The sequence below is a fragment of the Mustela lutreola genome, chromosome 1 (genome assembly GCF_030435805.1).
Source record: "Mustela lutreola isolate mMusLut2 chromosome 1, mMusLut2.pri, whole genome shotgun sequence".
Lineage (NCBI taxonomy): Eukaryota > Metazoa > Chordata > Mammalia > Carnivora > Mustelidae > Mustela > Mustela lutreola.
Window position 1 is genome coordinate 112,781,443 of NC_081290.1, and position 25,053 is coordinate 112,806,495.

At 36.6% G+C, this 25,053-nt stretch overlaps 1 protein-coding gene across 5 annotated transcripts in view; it reads right to left on the minus strand.

Moving 5' to 3' along the window:
* The window catches only part of BMPR1B (bone morphogenetic protein receptor type 1B), a 397,895-nt gene that overhangs the window by 151,223 nt on the left and 221,619 nt on the right, over nucleotides 1-25,053 (minus strand). For 3 of the 5 annotated variants that reach the window (XM_059172587.1, XM_059172579.1, XM_059172569.1), the window contains exon 2: nucleotides 4,424-4,518. The gene's annotated coding sequence lies outside the window, so the exon portion shown is untranslated. Of the gene's footprint in view, nucleotides 1-4,423; nucleotides 4,710-25,053 lie in introns of those variants that run through there. The other 2 variants (XM_059172591.1, XM_059172576.1) reach the window with 1 other exon arrangement.

Consider the following 25,053-nt stretch of genomic DNA (forward strand, 5'->3'; position numbering starts at 1 on the left):
AACCCTTGAGACACCTTTCCCATACCTATTTAACTACAGGACAGGTATGTGGGCAAAATAAAACTGAAGAGAAATTCCAGATTGAATTACGGTTCATTTCAAACAGTTAAAAGTCTTCTAAGTGTTCTTATGAAAATATCAATCTTATTTTCATTCCTAAGACAGATGCAATTCAAGGTTAAAGAAACAAAAGGGTCATATTTGATGTGCATAAGATGTTTATAAGATTTCCACAGTAGTGGAAACTACTAGTTGCGTATAATAAGTAAAAATCAAAGTAAGAAAAGTTGCCAATTACTCTAGATTGTGTATGAAGCTTTATATTTGTTCCTGATAATCAAAATATTTCATATACAAAGTAATTACTCCATGTCTGGTGGGGAAATAAAACACAAAGACAAAATAAATTTTGTTTTTGCTATCAAAATAAAAGAAACAGCTGATATTTCGCAACTACTTTTTTAAATGTTGACATCCTTTTCTTTCAACATTTCTGTTTTGAGGAGCAAATTCTTCTGACTGAAATGGAATATCACTCTTCAGGTTTGAAAAAATTTTTTAAGCCACTAGCTCTTATTTCCTTAAATCACTATCTCTGTAATAGAAGGTAACATTAGGAAGTATATCTTCATCAGTCACATTGGGAGACATTCCATGCTGTAATTTTCTAGGATAGAGGAAGATGGACCCCATCTCTCCAGATATTCTCTCTGGGCTTTTTGAAAGGTATAACACCATCTTCAGTTTGCTAGGACATCATTTAATTTATCATAGGAGTCCATGTGAGAACAGCAACTAGCTGATTGTGTTGATAGAGTTCATCAAATTAAGCAACATTTTTGAGCTATATATCCTGAATTTGTATATGCTAATCAATACAACTTTGAACTTTATTATTCAAATATAACTTTATGGGTTTAATAGACATCTGGAATGGAAAAACACCCATACACAGACTACCATGATTGGTGGTAGTAAGAGAAACAAAGTAACTTTTTACAACATTGTTAGTCTTGGGGCACCTGGGTGACTCAGTGGTTTAAGCATCTGCCTTGGGCTCAAGTCATGATCCCAGGGTCCTGGGATCGAGGCTCCCATGAAGCTCCTTGCTTAGCAGGGAGCCTGCTTCTCCCTCTCCCCATCCTCCTCAATTTTGCATTTACACTCTCTCTGTCAAATAAATATATAAAATCTTTCAGTAAATAAATAAATGAATAAATAAAATAAAACATTGCTAGTCTTTCAAAAGCCTTTACCATTTACTTGAGGGGGTTTTCCTTCAATGTAATTAGTTAAAGTTGTGAAATGCACTAAAGTAAAAAGTCTATAAAGAAAAGTGGGTTTAAAATAAATATAATGAAGGTTTTTCTTCAGTTCAAGTTCTTGAGTGTCTATTATAAACTCTAGGTCCTACAGGAATATCAAAGAATAGATTTAAAACCTGACGACACGTAGCTTACAACTTCATGTGCATAAAGAAGCACAAAACATATAAGACTTTGCAAAGACTTAAATACTGACAGAGGTATATGCCAGAGACCAAACTAAAGAAGCAGAGACTGGTCCAGCAGCAGGGACGCCTTCACTGAAGCTGAAAGGCAAAGATCACGAAGATGGTTTTCAAGATAGAAGCAACATAAACAACTCCAGAATGGCGCAAAACAGTATAGATTGTTTCTGAGAAACACAGATGTTCAATATTGCTAGAGCATGAAACAGAGGGAAGGGGAATACTCTTGTGGATAAGCAAGAGTAGTATGGAAACAGCCCGGAAGAAAAGCAAAAGACCAATACAGAACGGAAGTATCAGCTCAGTCACGAAGGAGCTCACTGCGCCAAGATTGACCTTTATGAGCAACAGAGAGCCAGGAACCAGAGAGCGTTAGCAGGAAAGCAAAGTGTTCACTGCAGTGGGAGACTGATCTTCTAAGGGTAATAATGTAGCAGACTGATCCTTCTAAGGGTAATAATGGTAGAATAGGAGGTTAATAATAGCATTTCAAACTAAATCCACTCATCTTACTTCAAGAGACAGTTAACACATGATACAAAAGGTATTATCTTCTTTCTTTATAATATGCCTATATATAAAACACCTGTATATAAAAGTTGTTTATAGATATGATAAATAACCACTATCAGGATTGACATTAAAGCCCCCCCCCAAAAAAATTGAGAAAGTATCTCAAGTCTTAGAATGCTCAAACAGCCTTCAACCAAAATACATTCCATTTCAGAAACTGTCAACCAAAGTCACAATTCTCTTTGCTTTCTTGTTTAAAGGGACAACTTTCTTCAGTTTCTTTTTATTGTACTTATTTAATTTGGCCTGCTTTCTGCCCAAAGTTTTCACAGGGTACTCCAGAAATAAGATACCAGAAGGAATAAAAATAAAGCCAGTTTAAAAAAAAAAAAAAGTGTAAGAAAGTAGTATGTACTTATGCAACGGGTAAAGTGAACAAACAAAAGATATTAAATAAAGAACTGAAGTTATAATCCTGATTATCATTACTCAAAGGAAGTAGCAAAGAAAAATTTAATTGAGAAATGCCCATTCTAGACAAATCAAAGTTGCATTTTCAAAATAAACATATTGTTCAAAATCTAAATCAAATCCATTAAGAAACTGGTAGGCAGAAATTGAACAAAGAAAAAGCTTGATTCAGAGGCTAAAATAAGCATTAAATGAATGTTAAAACACAGTTGAAATTTAGATGTGAAAATACCCATAAAGCATTCCTGAATTAATAGAACTGATTTTGAAACATTCTGCTTTATTTGGGAAATTATATGAGATTCAATAAAAGTGATATTCTATAAAGATCAGCTTCATCTTAAGATATTTACTTTTCATTTAGGCCCATTCCACCTGCTGTTTTGGATATGGTTTATTCTATTTTAGATGAGCGGGTTTCTGAACACTAACCCTAACACAAAATCTGTGCCAGAGTATTAGCTTTTCCTTCTATCTCTTTTGGTATCTCCTTGTATCTACTGCTTAAGCTCTGCAAGAAAATTTAGTATTACCTTTGTTTTTAACTTAAACATGTAATACAGAAAACCCTTTGGGGGCGCCTGGGTGGCTCAGTGGGTTAAGCCACTGCCTTCGGCTCAGGTCATGATCTCAGGGTCCTGGGATCGAGCCCCGCATCGGGCTCTCTGCTCAGCAGGGAGCCTGCTTCCCTCTCTCTCTCTCTCTGCCTGCCTCTCTGTCTACTTGTGATCTCTCTCTGTCAAATAAATAAATAAAATCTTTAAAAAATAAATAAATAAATAAATAAATAAATAAATAAAAATAATAATAATAAAAAAAAAAGAAAAGAAAACCCTTTGGAACTATAATCAGCATCTATAACCCAACCTAAAAATTTTAAATATCATGCTAATGCTTATAGTACCACAATTTATAAACCAACAATAGGGAAGTTTTCACTATGTCAGTAGATAAATTTCACCTAGTTAATGCCATCCTTCCAGCAGAGCAACATACTTACCTTCCATGCCATGTGTACTAGACATAAACCATATAAGTTTATAAATTGTGTGAGCATTCTAAATCAAAAAATAGAGGAATACCATCTCTTTCTGTCATCTTCAGTACCATGCTTTTAATGTTAACCTGGGATATACAAAATGACGACAAACAAATGAACATCCCACAGCACTGGGAACACGTGGAGAAACATGTCAAAGTGCTAAATGCAATCAAAGAAAAACAAACGACCTACATGCCCCAAGACATGTTCATTTCATGAATGTAGTAGGGAATCGCTTTTTGTAAAGAACCAACTAGCAAGTCCCTTGGACAGAGAAACTCTCCCCATGCTGATCTGCATCTTGGATTCCCAAGACTGTTCTCACTTCTCACCACTCCCTGTTCTCTCTATTCCCAAAGCTAGGCCTTGACTCCCTATCATGCACTGTCAAAGGGACATGGCTCGCTTTTAAAAAGAACCTACATTGCTCGCAATCACAGCGCCTACACGGACAAGGCTTTTACTACATTTTCACATGTTCATCTGAACTTTTCCCCTATTCCATTTCTGGACCACTCACGACTGTAAACTCAATAATATAGTCCTGCTTTAATCCTGATACAAAAGCAAACAGGAATTTACCCATTAGAAGACTTCAGGTTTGGCGGAATGAAGAAACAGAAACTTGCTGATGGGACACAACACGAGTCAGTGGTAGAGCACCTTTCCCACCCCCAACCCCCATATTTCAGGGTATCCTGAAAGGACACAGCATTCTCAAGAGCAACACACAGCACTACACGGCCACCAAGAACATTCTTAAACAGCAGGCAGCCCCTCCTGGCTAGCTTAACATGCCACACAGCCCTTTGCTCACTGATGCAGAGCACCCAACAGGGACAGGGAGTTTACGAGTAAAAGCAAGACTGAACTGGCTAATTACTTACCTTCTCACTTACGGCAGGCTGGCTCGTTTAACTTTTTGTTTCTTCTCTTGTCATAGCTCAGCGTTGAATGGTTATGATTCAGCAGAAGTTTGAACCTGACAATGAAAAAGAATGTTTTAAGCAAAAATGCTGGAAATTACTGTTCTCCCCACTGCAGTCTGTCTTTCCTTGCCCTCTGTGTGTGTGTTTCTCTCCCGTTTTCTCTCTCTGCAAGGCAGCTACGTAGTGGTCTATAAATATTGACCCTGACACTTGCTCGGTGCTTTAGTTGCTCATGGCACAGGTCTGTGTTACTGAACACCGTGGTAATACTCCGGCAAAGTTCTCAGCTGCTCAGACAAAGCTGTGGATTGGCTCACTACCCAGCAACCCTGTGCCTGCCTGGAAATACCATTTTGCTGCCAGCTTTACAGATGCTATGGGCTTTGCCTGAGGCCCAAATCAGGCACAGAAGGGCAATTATGAGGTTTGTCTGAAGAAATAGCGTTTCTTGAGCAGGTGAAGAAAAGGGGGAGGGGAGGCTGGGTGAAGTGAAAGACAAGAAAGAAAACATTTGCCTTTGTTTCAGCCAAACAACATCACTTCAAGCCCTTTATGAAAGTTACACCTAAATGTGGTTCAATCCAGCTTTGTAAAACTGAAGTACTATGTATTATGAATGGCCCAAACAGAGGCAAGCATTTTTATAATTGTTTTTAATTTTGCTTCTCTTTGAGTAAGGCTGTAGTTACTGAGTAATTGGTTGCAAAGAAATGTTTCAACACAGGTAAGCTCAAACACCAGAATGATAGAAATGCACTGGAACGTATAAGATTAATCAGATAAATTTATGTATCTGAAAATTGTATGACTCAATATATTCTATTAACTAATTCTAAATTTTCAATCATGACAATTTGAATTATTTTAGTTTTTTTTTTAGTTTAAGGATAAAATATAAGTCGTGACTCTATATCGTTTGCAGGTGATATGTGCAAGGTCAGCATTTTATATATAGATATAGATATAGATATAGATATAGATATAGATATAGATATAGATATACACACACACACACACCACATATAATGTCTACAGTATGAATGATTAGAAAATAAATCAAATCCATATTTTCTATTCTTCTTACCCTAGAATTATTATATGTTTGTTTTACTGAAATTTTGTCTGAGACTAAATCAAGAGTAAAGAAAACCTTAGAAATAATCTGGCCACTTACTCATTTTACAGATAAGAAAACCGACCCCCCAGGCCGGTTAACTTATCCACAGTTACAGGACAAGTTTGCAGTAGAGCCAAACCTAGAGTGTGCCTTACTCTTACTGCTCACAATCTTCGCTCCTTCTATTATAAGAGTGATTGTTAAACTCATTTTTATGTTCAGAATCCTATCTTCATGTAAAATTTTACTGCAAACCTTACCAGTAAGAGCAAATATTACAGCCGGAAATTTAACTAGCATAAAACAAAGGTTTGATTCCCAGAAAAATGTTATATGCAAAAACTAACTTTCTAACGACTGAAATCCATCTTTGTTGCATTCAATAATTAATATCTGCCCAATCAATTGACTTATTTCTAGGAGAGGTATACAGCTAACTGCTGAGGAGGCAAAGATAAACCATAGTTTCTACTCTCAGAGACCTTACACTCCAATATCAGAGAAAAACAAGCTAATGACAAAACCGTGTTCCTGGGACAACGAAAACTAGCAGAGAGTGGTAAGGAGTACTGGAGAGCAGGCAGAGCACCCAATATGAAGAGGGGGTTCTTTGGGGAATTCCTCAGTCAAGACTTCGTACATGATAGCAAGGCAGAAGGCAGTGAGGCAAACATGGGGAAAGAATGATACAGTAAAGACAAAGGGGCAGGAAAAAGCATGGTATAGAACTTCAAGCAGTTTTTCTTGCTGGAGAATACAATGCAGAGCAGGAAATGGTTAATTTTTTTTTTTTTAAAGACTAGAAGGATAAAAGTGATGATAGGTTTTATATATGAGGTTTTAAAAACATAGGTTTTATACATCATGCTAGCAGTCTTCAGCTATTTTTGCTTACAGATCCTTAAAAGACTTAAATTATGGAACTACTCACACATTAGCAAGTTAACATTGACTATTTTTCATCTGTGTGAAATAAGTACCTGCAGAGAATTTAATCTCTACCCTATTAATACACTAACATTTTAAAGTAAAACTTATAAGAATACTCAATGGATTATAAATCCATAATAATTAATAATTTGTCTATTTAAATAAAAATTTTTTAACTCCTTTTTTGGAGAGAGAGTGAGAGCAAGAGCAGGGCATGGGGGGAGGGGCAGAGGGTGAGAGAATCTCAAGCAGACTCCCACTGAGTGCAGAGCCCAACACAGGGCTCAGTCTCACAATAAGATCATGACCTGAGCTGAAATCAAGAGTTGGCTGCTTAACCAAATGGGTCACTCAGGTGTCCCAATAAACTCTACATGAAAATTCTACATTACTATTTTATTTTCCTGACCTTTACTGCAATCTCACTCCCTCACAAAATTTTCATCCAAAGTATTTTATAAGTAAGTCTTTCGTTGTTTACTCTATTACTCTATCATACTTCTCTCCAACAAAAATCCAAGGCATTAATTGAAATTTTTTTAATTGTTAAATTATCTATGACTGCAGGGCAATGTACCATGATAGGATTTAGGAAGGATGAAAGAGTACCTTTCTTTTGTAAAGTTAAGAATAAGATTGTTATGAATAAAGCATTGCTTTTAGCCAGATCAATATTAATAAAGAGTTTATGTGGAAGTTGAAAATCCAGACAATGACTCCATTAGAACCATCCATTCAAATGCTAAGTGAAAGAAACCAGTCTGAAAGGCTATACACTGTGTGATTCCAAGTATATGACATTCTGGGCAAGGCATAAACTATAGAGACAACTAAAAGATCTGTGGTCATCAGAAGTTTGGGAGGGGTGGAGGATGAGTAGATGAAGCACAGCGGATTTCAAGGCAGAGAAACTATTCTGCATGATATGGAACAGTAGGTACACGGCATTATGCATTTGGCAAAACCCATAAAACTGTACAACACAAAGACAAAGCTCTAATAAAAACTATGGACCACGGGTGTCTGCCTTTGGTTCGGGTCATGACCTCTGTGTCCTGGGATGAGCCCCGTGTCGGGATCCCTGCTCAGTGGGGAGCTTGCTTCTCCCTCTCCTTCTGCCTCTTCTCCTGCTTGTGCTCTCTCTCTTTCACTCACTCTCTCTCTAATAAATAAATACAATCTTAAAAAAAAAAAAAAAAAACTATGAACCAGTTAAATCCCTTCCCTTGTCTTCCTGAAAGCATGTGTTCTAAAGGAAGTATTATTATTACTTGTTGAACATTTACCATCTAATAGGGACCTCAGAAATATTTAACACTAGAAAGAACCCTAATATAGAAGTATATTTTCACCTTTTTTTCAGTGGACAAAATTAAAATAATTGCTATGTGCTACTAAGAAGAACTTAAAGGTTTTATCTTCAATTTGACTGAAAGGTAAGGAACACATGAGGAATCAAAGGTATGAAGACTTGATATTGACAAAGTATCTGTTCTTCCCAACTTTATCTAAGGATTCAGTGCAATCCCAATCAGGACATTATTTTGTGACTATGTACAATGTGATACTGAAGTTTATAAGGAGAGGCAAAAAAAAAAACCTAGAATAGTCAACACCAACATTAAAAGAGAACAAAGTTGTAGGACTGACACTACCTGTTATCAAGACTTACTATAAAGCTATATTAATCAAGACAACGTGGTGTTGGAGAAGGAATAAACAAACAGATCAATGGAGGGAAATAGCAAACCCAGAAACAGACTCCCATAGGTACAGTGAACTGATCTTTGATGGAGGGATAAAGTCAGTATAATGTAGCAAAGATGGTCTTTTCAACAAATGGTGCTAGAACAACTGGACATCCGTATGCAGAAAAGAAGAAGAAGAAGAGGAAGAAAAGAATCAAAACAAAGGCCTTATACCCATCACAAAAATTAACTCAGAACTAAATATAAATAAACATAAAATTATAAAACTCATGGAAGGTAAAATAGGAAAAACGTAGAATACCTTGGGTATGGCAATGACTTTTAGATATAACACCAAAGGTACAATGTGTGAAAAAAAATAATTGATAAGTTGGATTTCATTTAAATTAAAAACTCTGTAAAAGACAATGTCAAGAGAATGAGAAGACAAGCCATAGACTAGGGGAAAATATTTGCAAAAGACACATCTAATAAAGGACTATTAATCAAAATTTCCTACAATTCAGCAATAAGTAAACAAACCCATTTTTTAAAATGGTCCACAGAAGACACATAGATTACAAATAAGCATATAAAAAAGGTGCTCCACACCATGTGTCATCAGGAAAATTCAAATTAAAACAACCATGAAATACCATTATACATCTAGTAGAATGTCCAAAATCTGGAACACTGACAACACCAAATGTTAGTAAGGATGCAGAACAAAAGAAATTTTCATTCATTGCTGATGAGAATGAAAAATGGTACAGCTACTTTGAAAGACAGTTTGGTGGTTTCTCACACAATGAAACATATTCTTACTACAAGACTCAGAAATCCCTTCTTGGTATTTACCCACAAGAGTTGAAAAGCATATGCCCACACAAAAATCTTCACAGGATATTTTTGGAGCTTTATTCATAATTGCCAAAACTTGGAAAAAATCAAGATGAGTAGGTAAATTATGGTACATCAAGATAAGGGAACATGATTGATTCAGCACTAAAAGGAAATAAGCTATCAACATTAAATGTGTGTTACTAAGAAGTCATTCTAAAAAAGCTACATACTATATATTTCCACTTATAGGACATTCTGGAAAAGGCCAAACTGTGGAGATAGTAAAAAGATCTGCATTTAGGTGGGGGAAGGGGTGGGGGAGGGATGAAAAGGTGGAGGACAAAGGATTTTTAGGTTAGAAAAAAATACTCTGCCTGACTTTATAATGGTGGATACATGTCTATATACACATGTTCAAACCAACAGAATCTCCAGTACCAAGACTGAACTGTAAACTATGAACTTTGGTAATTATGATGTGTCAATGCAGTTTCATCAGTTGTAACAAAGGACCACTCTGGTGGGGAATGGTGGTAATGGGCAAGGTTATACATGCATGGAGGCAGAGAATATATGGAAAATCTCCGTTCCTTCCATTTTGCTGTGAACCTTGTTCTACTCTAAAAAATTCAAGCTTTGAAAAAGTCAGAGGTGGCTCCTCTCTTGGGTAGATGAGTCTTTGCCAAGACAGAGATTTAGAAAGAAAAGAACAGCTCTGGAATAGGGAGTTGGGAAGTGAGGAGGCAGTTAGTCTTTGAACATGATGAACTGTGTTATAGCCAAGTGAACATGGTCAGTAAGCACTTAAATATACTGACCTATAACATAGGAGAGATGAAGATTGTATCAGTTCAGTAACCTTCTATTCATGTTTTCCTGCTTGAAACTATCAGCATTAGCCTATTCTCAACAGAAAAGCCAAAGCAGTCATTTAAAAATATCAGATAATAGGGGCGCCTGGGTGGCTCAGTTGGTTGAGTGTCTGACTCTTGATCTCAGCTGTGGTCTTGATCTCAGGGTCAAGTTCAAGATGTATATTGGGCTCTACAGTGGTTTTCAAGTCTACTTTAAAATGTGTGTGTGTGTGTATTGCATCTTCTACTCCAAAGGACATAAAAGCCCAAGGTCTTTTTTTTTTTTTTTAAGATTTTACTTATTTAGGGGGCACCTGGGTGGCTCAGTGGGTTAAGCCACTGCCTTCGGCTCGGGTCGTGATCTCAGGGTCCTGGGATCGAGTCCCTCATCGGGCTCTCTGCTCAGCGGGGAGCCTGTTTCCCTCTCTCTCTCTGCCTGCCTCTCCATCTACTTGTGATTTCTCTCTGTCAAATAAATAAATAAAATCTTAAAAAAAAAAAGATTTTACTTATTTATATGAGAGAAAGAGTACACAGTAAGTAACTGCATAGTAAGCCAAGAAAGGGGCAGGGGGAGAAGGAGAAGCGGACTCCCTGCTGGGCAGCAAGCTCAACATGGGGTTCCATCCCAGGACCCTGGGATCAAGACCTGAGCCAAGGGCAGATGTTTAACCAACTGAGCCACCCAGGCGTCCATGGAGCCCAATTCTTATAATGATCCATAAAGCCCTTCTTGTTCTGCTCCTCATTCTGTCTCTGACAGCATGAGCTATAGTCCCTTTCATTTTCACGGCTCCAACCCACTTGTTCTCCTATTACTCCTTAAATGTGCCTGACAAGTTTGTCCTTGGTGTCCTCCTATTTGCTGTTCCCACCCTGATATGTTCTTCTAACAGACAGCTTCATGGCTAACTGGTTCACCTCCAGTTAAGCCTCTGTTCAAATGCCACCTCCTCAGTGAAGCCTGCCACCATCATACTATCTAATAGCAAACTTTCTTCTTTCTTGTTACTGCTTGGCTCTCCAATAGAACTGAAGTTGAATGACAACACAGATTTCATGTGCCTAAAATGAGTCAGTAATACATAATAATAAAGGCACAATAAATATGTTGTATAAATAACTGAAACAGAGATCTGTGGGTCCTATACCAATGTAAGTGGTTCCTGATATCGGTAATAGTAAGTAACCCCAAACCAACATTTAGAAGTTGGGCCAAGGAAGAGAGACCCACAAAGTCTGTGGAACGATGATGAATCTAAGCAGACCAATGAGAAAATGAGAAAAAGGGTGAACGATGATGGAGTAGCAGAGGGAGAGTGGTTGATAACATCAAATGCCATGGGAAGATCAAATATGAAAGGGACTGAAATGAGCCTATGATATACAACATTCAGAAAGTGCTTGGATACTAAAGATCTCTGAATGGTGTATTTTAAAATGGTGAATTTTATGGTATATGAGTTCTATTTTGGCAAAGTAGGCATTCAAAAGAAAACAGTGAGCACAAATGGATGAGCTGTTTTCACTGAACACAGGAGGTCAGCAAGTGAAGGGAGACATGGAAGAGAAGCTCTCTTTCAAAACTCTGGCCATGAAGGAAAGGTAAAGAATGATGAGGGTGGTGACCGAACACCACAAACAAAGGACAACTCATTATAGTGTAATGATGATAATAATAATAATGAATAATAATAAAATAAAAGTAATACAATATATATAAATATAATAATAAATATATAATAAATAATAAAATGAAATATATATAATAAAATAATATATAATAAAATAAAATCAGTACCTGTGTTACTGGACATTACTACTTCATTTTCTTTGTACGGCTGAAGAATATTTCATTGTATAGACACACCACATTTTATTTATCCATCCATCAGCTGGTAAACATTTGCATTGTTTCCACTCATGAGTTATTATGAATAAGGCTGTGAACTTCCATGCATATAGTTTTGCATGAACATATGCTTTCATTACTGTTGGTTTACTACCTAGGAATGAAACTGCTAGGTAATATGGTAATTGCATGTCTAACACTTTAAAGAACTGTCAAACTGTTTTCCAACACAGCTGCACCATTTTATATCCCCACCAGCAATGTATGAGGTTCCAATTATTGTACATCCTTATGAGCACCTTAATTACCTGTCTTTTTTATTACAGTAATACTGGCAAATATAAAGTGATTATCATGGTTTTAATCTGTCTTTCCCTAAAGACTACTAATCCTGAGCATCTTTTCATGTGCCTTTTGGCTACTTACTCTTCACTTCCAGTAGATATAATTTCCCAGAAAACACGGGACCAAATAAAGCTTAAAACATATTTTCAAGGGCCCAGCAAAGTTGTACCTGGCATAGGCATAACAGCTCATTTGTTAGAGAAGTAAATGAGTAAGCTAATAAACAAATAAAGGATTAGGAATTAGAAAGACTTGATTGGTGTATCGTTTCAGTTTCCACACTAACTTAATCTGAATTCCTATACAGTCTGGTAGAATTTTTAGTGAAAAAAAGAAACTTATTTTAAAAATGCAATTACAAAGAAAAAGTGTCAATCCTCTATTCAGTATTATGACAAATACCTACATTAATATCTTTAGTTTGGTAATAATAAAGTACTTCATAAATTCAATGTTAGGAAACTGGGCTTATAATCCAATTATATTAATGCTTTAATGCTTCTTTGAAGACAGAAGTGAAAAAGGCAAACAACTTATGAAGTAGCCAGTGATCTCAAAGTCTGTGTTAACAAACTCAATCAGATATGAATACTACAAATTATCCAACACTACAAAGAACGAGACATTCCTCAGGGGCAAAAGGCTACAAGGAAAATATTAGTAATCCAAGCTCATAGTCAATTTTCAAAAAACCCGAGGGAATATGTGACTTTCAATGTAAAGGACTCAGAAGAAAGGAAATTGAGTCTACAGTGTGCCTAGTTAGTAGCTAACGATGGACTCTTTCCTTCTTTACAGGCCTACTATGAGTCCTATCACATAGAGAGTCACTTACCTGTACTCTAAGGTTCTTTGTTCCCAAGTAATAAATACTTTAGGCCCCCGGAACCCCACAGGAAAGTCATACACAAGTCTACTAACCTTTACTGCAGCCAGTTTATTTTAAGTACTTATCCATTATTAGTTTTGAGAAGTACTGACTGCGCAATTAATAAATAGGCCATTTGTTCTTTTCAACTAGAACATTGTTGTGTATAAATTGAAAAGAAGAATACTAAACAAGAAAACCATAGCAAAGAATACATATCCTCTTTAAAGTTCATCTGATACCAACACCAACTAATCCCAAACTAAACTAAAACATTTTATTTATAAATAGAAATTGTTTTGAAATGCATAGTGCATAGAACACCTATAACCAGAATTAATAATAAAGCTCAATTATATTTAATAAAATAAGGTAATAATAAAGAGTTGAAAAGCACCAGGGATATCAGCTCATTTCTATACCATCATTGCTGCTAACTGGACTTAGATTAAAACTATACTGACATTTCTTAATAATAATAGCTAAATTCAAAGCATGTATCAGTATTGGTCTTTCTCTTAAAACCACATATATAATTTTATAATACTAAGGACAATCTCAAAAGTGTTTTTAACATAATATTTATATTATAATTTCAATTATTTTCTGCTTTTCAAAAAGTGTGCAGTTCTTAAATATCTATTCTTTAATATATATTTAAAATCATGTCTTTAATATCTATTTCTTAAAGAATTAATCCACACTAATTCAGATTTTTCTAAATCACTCCAAAATGGAAACTAAATTAAGATTATATGTCAATAAGAATCTTCATGATGATGAGAATTTTAATTGCATTAATCTCTTCTTGTTCTAATATCCAGATGACAGATGATGATCCCACATTTGAAACAACTACTTTTCTTTCATGGTTAAGATACAGATAATCTCTTGATAGTCATGGTTTCTTTGAGAGCAACTCAGCTGAGGACCTTTACACTCATACAGATGCCTGTAATCATCAATGTGATATTAATATAATAGAACACTCATTTCTGGAAAAAAGTACAGTATATTTTGTTGGACAGTAGAAATGGAATCTCAAGAAAGCACTAAGTGTCCTCTCATGGGAAGGAGGGGTCAAGGTGCTCCTGAAATCACCCACACAGAGGGTGATTTCTCAGTCAGCTGCAAGGAGGGCAGGAAAGACGGATTGTCCCTTGAAACAAACCAATGCCAAACATCCCATGTGATGGAAGGGGAAAATCCCAGCCAGGAAGGATTCAGAAAAAGCCAGTTCAATGGGAGAGGGAACTTCTTTTTTGCTACAATTAAGCTGCCCTTTTTTACTATTCATTAATCGTATGGCAGTAGCCCATAAAGATATCACTGAATGATTAAATTTAACAGGCAGTGAAAATAGACATGGACATTAAGTCCAATCATCCATAAAAGAAAGAAAAGAAAAACAACACTTGTCTATCTTATTGCTCTACGATGAATCTGCTTTCATATGCAGGATATAAATTGTGAAACGAAGGAATATAGCTATTCATTTTAACATCACACTTTTTTTAACCAAAATGTATTTTTAAAAAATAACAAAATATAGAAAGAAAACAATAAAGCAAACTAATTTTAAACAAGAAATGAATGAGATATCCACTACTCTAGTTTGAGTCACATATGAAATTTATTTCTACTGGCTCTCTTGGTTGACAAGACCTGAAATTTCCTTGAAATGTGGTATCAAAAATAATTAAGGAGTAAAGCAGGAAAAAAAAAGACTAAAAATGAAAAAAATATTACTTTTAACTTCTGAATTTTGGTCGATCTGAATATTGTCATATATACCTCTTTTTTTTAATTTTTCAATTTATTTATTTTCAGAAAAACAGTATTCATTATTTTTTCACCACACCCAGTGCTCCATGCAATCCGTGCCCTCTATAATATATACTTCTAAGAGAGAATGAAATCATACTTTGAGAAGGACTGAAGCAATCTTTCTAGTTTTGCCAGCTCTAATTTCATTAGACTACTTTGGAGTCGGGGAAAACTATACAGGAATGCACTTTGAGGAGATTTTTCCCTGTCCTCTGATTTGCTTCATTCTGGGCAATTGGCCTATGCTGACCAAGAACAGAGCTGGAGCCATGCTGAGGATAGGCGAGTGGCAAAAGTAGAAAAGATAAGAATAAAGAGTATCCTTATACTTTTTCCCCATCATAATAAAGAGATGAAATAATGTTAACTAACAGGACATCAATGTAGTCATCAACCTACTTCCATTTTTTGTTTTGTTTTGCATAAATATTTACGCTTAGAAAAGCATATACAAACTGCTACTCATACTTGGGGCTTTAAGTAACACAGGAGAGAACATGAAGGAAAGTATGGGAACATCAAAGCATGTCCTTGGCATCCACAGATCCATACTGATGAAATAAAACCTCTCTTATCATCCAACTCTTAGGGTTTGTACAAATCTAAGAACTCCCATTTATACAACACTTCGGACTTTTAACAAGAGTTTTCATATGTCGTCTCACTTATTCATTAGGATGAAGCAATAAGAAATTATCCCTACTTTACATATAAGGAAGCTAAGTGCAAAGGAAGAGTCCACATGTCAAAGTTTGAAAGAAGTGTAGACAGAAACTGAATACACATCTTTTCACATTAAATCCTTAGCCCTTACTACTATACTTTCCAATAATACCAGTGGAGCCATATCTTAGTAGAAGTTACCTTTCTGTGGAAAAAATATTAACTCTTACAGGAAAGACCAATGCATTCCAGTTTGTGGCATGTATACTTTGGCTGATAATGGCAAACACACATTCACACAACCAGTACTTGGGTAATGATGGTACCATTATGGAGTCATCCAAATTAAAAATTTTGGTGTTTTACTTCTGCTTTCCCCTAATTCCAACTGAGTCACTAAAACTCAAGAACCTGTCTTTGAAATGTCTCTCATTTGTCACCTTTTTTCCTTTCCCTCTGTTCCTACCAAAATTCAGATTTAGCTTTTACAGAACCTTAAATAACTTAAATAACTGAAAGCTAGTCTTCTGTCACCACTCTCCTTTCTCTTCCATCAACCTTCTGCCTGCTACTAAAAAGCAAAAGTCAACACCCCCTCTTGCCAAAAACAGAGGGTTTGATTTTTCCACACAGAATACAGTTGTCTCTGCCATCTCAACCTGACCTTACCCTTTCCTTTTCTTTTCTCCTTTGCCCACAACACAAATCCTAACCCTCCTAACACACCATATGCTCTCTGGGAATGCTGTGGGTACACGTCCACACCTCCCATGTCTTTTTATGGAATGATCTTCTCTAAATCTCTATCTCTATGCAATAACACTTAGGCTGGTGCAGAACTAGATCTGACTATGGGGGGATGTAGATTCGAATTAAAAGGAAAACTTTCTTGCACACTGTGACTTTAGTATTAAGATTCCCTGTTCTCCTTGCCTGTTGTCTCCTCTGTCAAAATAGGACAAAATGCTTGGTTTCAACTTCGTAGTACTAAGCACATAAGGGAAATGCACACACTGGTTCCCCGGCTGCCAACAGGAAATCAGTGATCTACTGTGCCTTTCAGGATGATTTGGGGGTACCTGATCAGCATTTCTGTCCTGGGTACTCACTCCTCTTTCCCTGTTTTACCACCTTTATGACAGAAAATGAGGCACTAAACAATTCCAACAACGTTAATAAAAAAATGTTCAACTGCATGATTGTCGTTTTGAAAGACGTGCAAATCTGGCTTTCAAGTGAAATGATGAATAGCAGGGCTGTAGAGATCTGAAGCAGGATATGACCTAAAAGAGCAATCCTAAGGAGTATTTAAGCGCTTAAATCATGACAGGAGTACCCATAGAAATACCAGGGCCTCTACTGAGAGAATTTTAAATATTTATACGCTCCAAGATTGCTGCATTTTCTTTCAGGCAGAACAACAAAGTTCAAAGTACACTGATGAAAGTTATCACTGGGTTTACTGGCAATCAATACCAATTAAGAGCTACATTTTAAAATGCATATCAGGTGTTACTGGAAAATGCATCCATCTGAATAGCAGCTATTGAAAAGAAGTTTATCAAAAAGGGTAAATAATGTATAAAAAGTCCCAAGAGAGTGATGAAAACCTTGTTCAGATGACAAGCCACATATCAGTTGGAAGCCGGTGCTCAGACTTATTGGCACCAACAATGTTTTCTTAATTTCGTAAGAGTGTATAACATCACACACCCCCAGTTGGCCTAGAATACCCTTATTTATGGCTTCATTCTATTAAAGACTACTTCGACTTATTTATATTCCTGAAAATCCATTTTATAATTTTAATTAGCAGTTCTAATGGTTCTTGTGCAATATTTTGTATTTATTGATGTTTTCATTCAACAGAACAGTTGCTGAGTACCTGTTATGGGTTTGGCACCACAGACACAATCCCTAGTCCCAAGGCAGGCAAGAGGCTGGTCAGGGAGATAGAAGACCATCAATGAAGGTCAATGACCATGATCCAATCAAGCTGAGCACAGAAAACCTAACTCTTTCTGGAGACCGAGTTAGGGAAAGTATTTGGAGGAAAAGTGATATCTGAGTTCTTACAATAAGTTAACCAGATCATACAGGAAAATTTCAAAAACATGGTACTTTGGGATGATACAAGGTGCAGCCATGGAAGTGGGCCTCAAGTGGTGGTAACTATTCTTGTCTTAATACCACCACTCTTAAGCCCTCAGTACGGGGGGGCTGTACATGGTTGAGTTTACTTCTTCTCTGCCTGCTGGTATTTCCATCCATTTCACGCTATGGCATTATTTTAGTTTTTAAACTGTGATTCCATGCTTTGAAGGGTTTTTTAAGAGAGTGAAAGAAGATACAATTTTGTATATTCTCACAATAATTTTTCTATCAACATTTTGTCATTTATTAAAAAAATATTTATTGAGCAACTGCTATAGGACAGGCTTAGTTTTAAGTGCAGGATGGTGAAGCAAGCATGCTAGACATGCCCTCATGGACTTCACATTGTAGGGGAGAGGGGAGGAACATAACAAAGGAATAGGATATCCTCTTATGGCCAAAAAAAAAAAAAAGGCAATAATAAAAGTAAAACAGAATAACATGATAATACTGGGGAAAAGAATGCTTTAGACAAGAGGATTAAGAAAAGCCTTGCCTGAAGCAGAATCCTTTGAGCTGAGGCCTGGATAATGAGAGGGAGACAACCCTGTACAGATCTGAAGAAAGAGTATTCCAGACAGAAGGAATTGCTGATGAAAGGAGCCTTGAGTAGAAAGAATCTTTGGTATTCAACTGACCAAAAAATAAAAATTTAAAATTAAAAAAAAAAAAAAAAAGGAAAGGAGATACACAAAAAATCAACTAATGAGACAGTGACTGAATGATGTGGTGTTTCAGACCACTGGTTCTTAAACTGTGCTGCACACTGGAATTACCTGGGATGCTTCTAAAAATTCAGATACGCTGCCACATCCCAGACCAATTATACTGGAATCCCTCGAGTGGAAGCCAGATGTGAGTATTCTTTACAACCCTCCTCGTGATTCTGATATGCAGCCCAGGTTAAAAAGCACTAATTTAGGCCATGAGGAATTTAAATTTCAGTCCAGTTACATAAACAGCCACTGGAAGATTAAAATTTCATCTGAAATTTCTCCCATGTACCTAAATTCTTTTTTTTTAAATTTTATCTATTTATTTGAGAGAAAGAATGAGAAAGAGAAAGCATGAGAGGGAGGAGGGTCAGAGGGAGAAGCAGACTCCCTGCTGAGCTGGGAGCCTGATGTGCGACTCAATCCCAGGACCACAGATCATGACCTAAGCTGAAGGCAGTTGCTTAACCAACTGAGCCACCCAGTTACCCACCTAAATTGTTTAATATCAATCTGAATATTTGCTTAGTAGGAGATAAACTCTTTCTAAGCTCCTCAGATAAATGTTAATCTCTAAAACAAATTCTTCTTAAGAACCACAAAAATAGGGGCACCTGGGTGGCTCAGCTGGTTGAGTGTCTGTCTTCTGCTCAGGTCATGATCTCAGGGTCCTGGGATCAAGCCCTGCGTTGGGTACCCTGCTCAGTGGGGATTCTGCTTCTCTCTCTCTTTCTGTTCCTCCCCCCTGCTCATTCTCTCCCTCTCTCTAATTAATGAATTAATCCTAAAAAAAATAAATAAAATAATCATAAAAAATCAAAACAAAAGCAATTATTGACACACTTCCCTTTAAAAATTAAATTTGGGTGAAAATTAGTTATTTGGGAAATGCCTGATGTATTCACTGCTTTTACGTAACCTCCTTGTCTATTCTAGAATATATTTGCTTTTATTTTGTGAATAACTTTTTAATCAATGAAAGGAAAACAAATACACAAAGATTTGAGATAGTATCTGTATTTTCCTTGCATCATTCCTTTTGATTATATGTAACACTGACCATGGGATTCCTCTAGTGGGAGGTCCATGAGCACTTGATCCAATCTGATGTAAATGGGTGCATCATTTTGTGGCATGCAAATCTGTAAGAGTTCACTTATTAGAGGGGCGCTTGGGTGGCTCAGTATTTAAGCATCTGCCTTGGGCTCAGATCATGATCCCTGGGTCCTGTGATCCAGTCCCGCATTCCTCTCCCACTGCCCCTGCTGTGTTTCCTCTCTCACTGTGTCTCTGTCAAATAAATAAAATCTTTAAAAAAAAAAAAAGAGTTCACCTACTAGAGCTTCACTAGGAAATAATCTTTGAGGAGAAATAGCACTGCTGCAACCTGAAAATCTCATCACAGATTAAAATATTTTAATACATTTATCAGGTATAGATGACATTTCTATCATTCAAATAAACACACTAGAATACCTCTGTTGGACTGCACTTAGTAGAAAATAAAGCCCCTAAAGATAGTAAAATGCTTTATTTCCCAACTTTCAGTGTCAATTTAAGTTCTTATTTAACAGTGAATAGCTGTGCATATACTGAAGAACCTAAATTGTAAGAAACGCAACAGCAATCAAGCCTTCGTCACATTCCAGGAAAGCAAACCAATCAGTTAAAAACTGATTTAACTATCATGAGGTGCTATAGTCCTACGGCTTCAACTGATTCAGCATTTCCTCCAGCTTTAATTAACATAATAATATAGAATAATTACCTGAAGAAGTTTTACTTAAAAATTCAACCAGTTCATATCAGGTAAATTTAGGGTATTCCTTTACTTACCTACCCAAAACAAAATTTTATTAAAATTGTTTATGTTTAAAAAAAATTACACATGTAAATATTATACTACCCCTAATTTTTCTCTAAAGAAATTTCAGGGCAGTAAACAAATTTTCTGTACAGTATTTTTGTCATGGAATTCACAGCACGTAAGTAAAAGGGGATGACAAACTTCTACTCAAATTTTTCTTTGGAAAGCTTTACCTGATAAAGGCAGCCACGGTAATCTATCTCAAAAAGCCTTTGCATTACCAATTCCAACATGTATCACCATACGTGTTTCCTTTTTCTAGTAGACAAAACCTTAATTGAAATCAGGAGCTGCACTTTATGCATTTTTGTATATTCACAAAACCTTTCTTTCTGGTGTTAAACAAACATCTAATTAATGAATTAATAATGAAAGCTTATTAACCCCCTGAGGTTGAAGATAAGACATTCAAATAGCTTGGTGCTGGAATGGCCTTCCGCCATATGCATTACCACTCCCAAGCCCTGACTACCTTCTCTCCCTCCCTGGTAAAATAAAGAGAAGTGAAAAATAAATGAAAATGTGAAATGAGAGGGACCGTTGTGCTCCAAACAAGTAGGGTGGGTCAGTGAGAAAGAGGATTCGATGATTAAAGACTGTAGACTCAAATGACAAGTAAAATAGGACCATAAATCCATTCAATCACTTGTTCCTTCAGTAAACAGTTTTGAAAATCTACAATATGCCAGACACCTCTAACATACAAAAGAAAACAGGATTAACTCCTGCCTCCAAGTAGCACATGGGCAAAAGCAACAATGCATAGTAATAAGAGCAATGTAAGAGCTATGCATAAATAACCCATAAAGAGCGATAAAGAGCCCCTCAGTCATTGGGGAGGAAAGATGGTAGTAAAATTATGCCTTAACAGGTAGTCTAGGATAAGAGTTAAAGGGGGATCCATTCCAGAAACAGGCAAAACAAAGGCATAAAAAACAAATTAGTAGGACATTTTAATTCCTACAAAAAGTGAATGACAAGTTCAATTTTCATGAATAAAAACACTAAATGGTTAGTACCTTTCATAGTACAATTAAGATGCTAAGTGTAATAAACTAAAATAATCTGAAATACTTTTATCAAGATCTGACATTCCAATTATCTACTCACCTCAGGCTACTTTTGTTACTCTGTGGTTTTCAAATTATTTTGTCATTTGTTACTTTTATAGGTTTACCATTTGCCTAGAGATATTACTTCCTTCGTTTCTAAGACAATTCAATAGTCTTAAAAATCAGGTTATAATTAAATGCACAAACCTACTGCCAATTTCACTAGGCTCCTTGCTGGAAATCATGCTGTATCACAGAAATCTCCCTGAGGGTATACTGTTGAGGCACAGTTATGACTAGGGCATGGAATATGTTGGAACTTATTATGTTATAGCCACACTTTGCATATATTTTAAAAAATCATTCAAACTATGGTCAATAATTCACTAAGGAAAACCACTTTCAACACTGTGATGACTGAATTTCCATTGGCAGTGGGCCAGGCTGAATGCTACAAAAGGATGTGCTCTCCTAGGTACAATAATGGCAATGAACTGTGATGATTCATTCTGCTATTTTTCCATTCATTCTGTATCACCTTTGACCCTCTTAAGAGGTCTGAATGGGGCCTGGTCCCCAACAGCCCTGTGAAGACACAGTCATGTTTCCCACAAGCAGCTGCATTCTGGTCCCTGGCTTCTACGGGTTGCTGCCTGCCTGGCTCTCCCACAAAAACCAGCCAGAAAGCAGAGGAGAAACCCAAGTAATAAGATGTAGTGAATGGGGTCCAGCCTATGGACAAAATATCCTAAAGAGTCCAATGTTTCCAAAACACAGAGGGCTCACTTATATGCAACAGAGGACAAATCAAGCTGCTGTGGCCAAGAAGACGGGAGATGCTGGCATCTACATGGTTGTCACCTTTAATGAAGGCTTCACTCTTCACAATTATGAAGTTCAACTGCATGGTTCTTGATATTTTAAAAGATTAATTTTAAGAATCACTGGAAAAATCTGTCAGTACTTATGCCGAGCTAGATTTTAGGAAGAGATGGGATTTCTTCATTTTTATAGAACATTTTCCCCCTTTCCTTACAAAAACACGAGGTTTCAATAGCTGGCCAGTTAAAACTATTACCATTCATAAATTCGGCATGTCTGAGAACTTGATATAACTTAAAACATGTACCACCCACAACCATAATTTTGGCTGAGCCAAGAGAAAAACATCAAATTTAGAATCCCATAAATGCTATAATTAGAAATTCACCAAATGTTTAAATAGTCAAATTGGAAGATGAAAGCAAGGATGTGATAAGTTCAAGTGGGCTTTTTTTAAAACATAAAAGGTTCAATCTACATCCCTAACAATGTGTATAACTCTATTTTATGACTTTAGAATTAACCCATAAAGATCAGATACAAAGAAACTTGGTGGATTTTCCCCAAATGGCCACAGTAATATCTCCCACTACAAATGCTCTTTTTACACCCCTTTGAGAGGTGAGATTGAAATTCTTTTTCCTCAAATCTGGTTAATCTTATGATTCTGATGAAAGTGACACTATGCACTTCAAGGTCAGGTGATAAAATGGAATTCAACTCCTGTTGTACTCGTAAGAATCTGTGTTCTTGAAGTCTTTGGTTGCCACGTGAGCAGTCTGACTGTGCAGAGGGCATGATGCTCTAAGAAAGGCCAAATTTACCCAATGTGGTGAAATCAGAGAGGCTTCAGGACTACATGAGCAGAGATACACCTAGACAGTCTCCCACCAGTCCAGCTGCAGACACCATTTAACTGCAAATGCACGTGAGACCCTGTGCTTGAACCACCTCAGTAAGCTCTGCGCCAAATCCTGAACCACCACAGCATTGTTTTTGCTGCTTTAAGGCCCCAAGAAACACAGTTATTTATCAAAAAGCAATAGATAACTAGAACACACTTTTATATCAGAAGTGAGGTGGCATAATAAAAAGTTAAATAAACCCAAACATATGGTATTGGTCTTTGGACCAGACCATAGATGGGAGACTGAAGGAGACGGTTAGTGGAAAACTGATGGGCCTCAAAGAGTTGGATTGTGACAGCTCCAGAGAAATAAGGGTTTTGTTTTTGGAAGAGGGAGAAAAGGAGACTCTTGTTACATAGCAACAGACCTTTTAGCAATACGATTGCCCACCGTAACATGCAAAATGGAAAATGTATCTAATGATCTCCAAAGATCTAAGGAGATTTCCAAGCAGAATAATGAAAGGAGCATCTGCTTTCCTTTTGCTACTTATGATGAAATGTACTCAGAGAAATGTGAATTAAAAAAGAAATTGTTCAGTTTAAAGCAAAATTTGGAGGGCTGTAAAGAGACAGGATTTGCTGGATTTGAAAATAAAACTATTTTTCATTCCTGACTGCTTCAGAGAGCAAAAGAATCAAAATAAGAGCAGATCTCAGGGAAAGACAAAATGGGGTGTAGTCAGATCTGGTCCACAAAAAAAGGTAAGCTTGTGACTAAAAATACCCTTTATTAACACCTCAGGGATAGTAAAGTGGTGTCTGATAGATCCTTTAAGACAGATAAAAGGCCTTCTAAGGACCTTCCAAGCATATGTAGCCAACTTTCTCTGAGTAACAATAGGACACAAGGAATCATAAGGGTGTTTATCCTACAACAGACTCAGAGAGAACCCCTAATACAAGAGGGTTATCTCCAAAATTTTGTGGGAGTAGCTTCTGCCTCACAGAGTGGATTATAAATTTTCACATAAGAAGACCTAAATATTTCTAAGAATTATATCATCTAGAGCTAAAAGGAAATAAAGACAATTCAAAATAAAAGGTGGCCTTTGGGACACCAAACTTCCATGCACAGGAAGAAGATTGAGAAAAATTGTCAGCTATAAATATAGGACATGGATATTATGTCCTATAAATACAGGACACTTTTTTTTTAAAGAATGATGATTCAAAAGATGGAAGTAAGAATACAGTGGCAAGAGCCAAGGGTCACAGCGAACAATTCCCAGGGAATAGACTGAGCCCTAATTAAGCAAATGGCAGCAGGACCATGCAGAGTTCAGATTTGCTTTGTAATATAATAGCCTCTCATTTCTCCCTTTCTGCACAGGAAGGAGCTACTGAAGAATCTACAGAAGGCATGTCACACAACTGAATGGTGGGTGTGTGAAGGGCAGGTAACTCAACTCTTTAGTTCAAAACTTTTCAGAAGGACCTCTAATTCACATCTTTTCAGTATCCAAGAAGTCTTACCTAAGGAGCCTCACCTGTACCTGGACTTGACTGAGAAAACAAGAACTGGGACTTCAAGCTAATGCAGTAAGGGAAAGAGACTCAAGAGCTGTAAGGACAAGAATAAGCCTATTTTACATGTCTGAGAGCTACAACTGGTTGTGGTCTAAGATGGAGAACGGCAGATTATATTTTCCAAAGATAAGCACAATAACTTCTCCCATTCCACCATGTTGTACTTACAATGTAACTCGGACACTCCCACCAGCAAGCATGGGACTCAACATGCCTTCGCCTTGAATTTTTGACTACAGCATAAGTGAAGCTACATGACTTAGTGACTGGGACATAAAAGGCAATGCAGCTCTCACATTGCTCATTCTGAAACTTACTCTTTTTTCAAAATTTATTTTTATATTGAAGTATAATTGACACACAGTGTCACATTGGTTTCAGGTACACACCATAATGATTCTGTAAGTTTATACATTATGCTATGTTCACTGCAAGGTAGCTTCCATCTACCACCATACAACGCTGTTACAATACCATTGGCTATATTCCCTATACTGTGCCTTTCATCCCCATGACTTGTTCATTCCATAACCAGAAGCCTGTACTTCTCACTTCC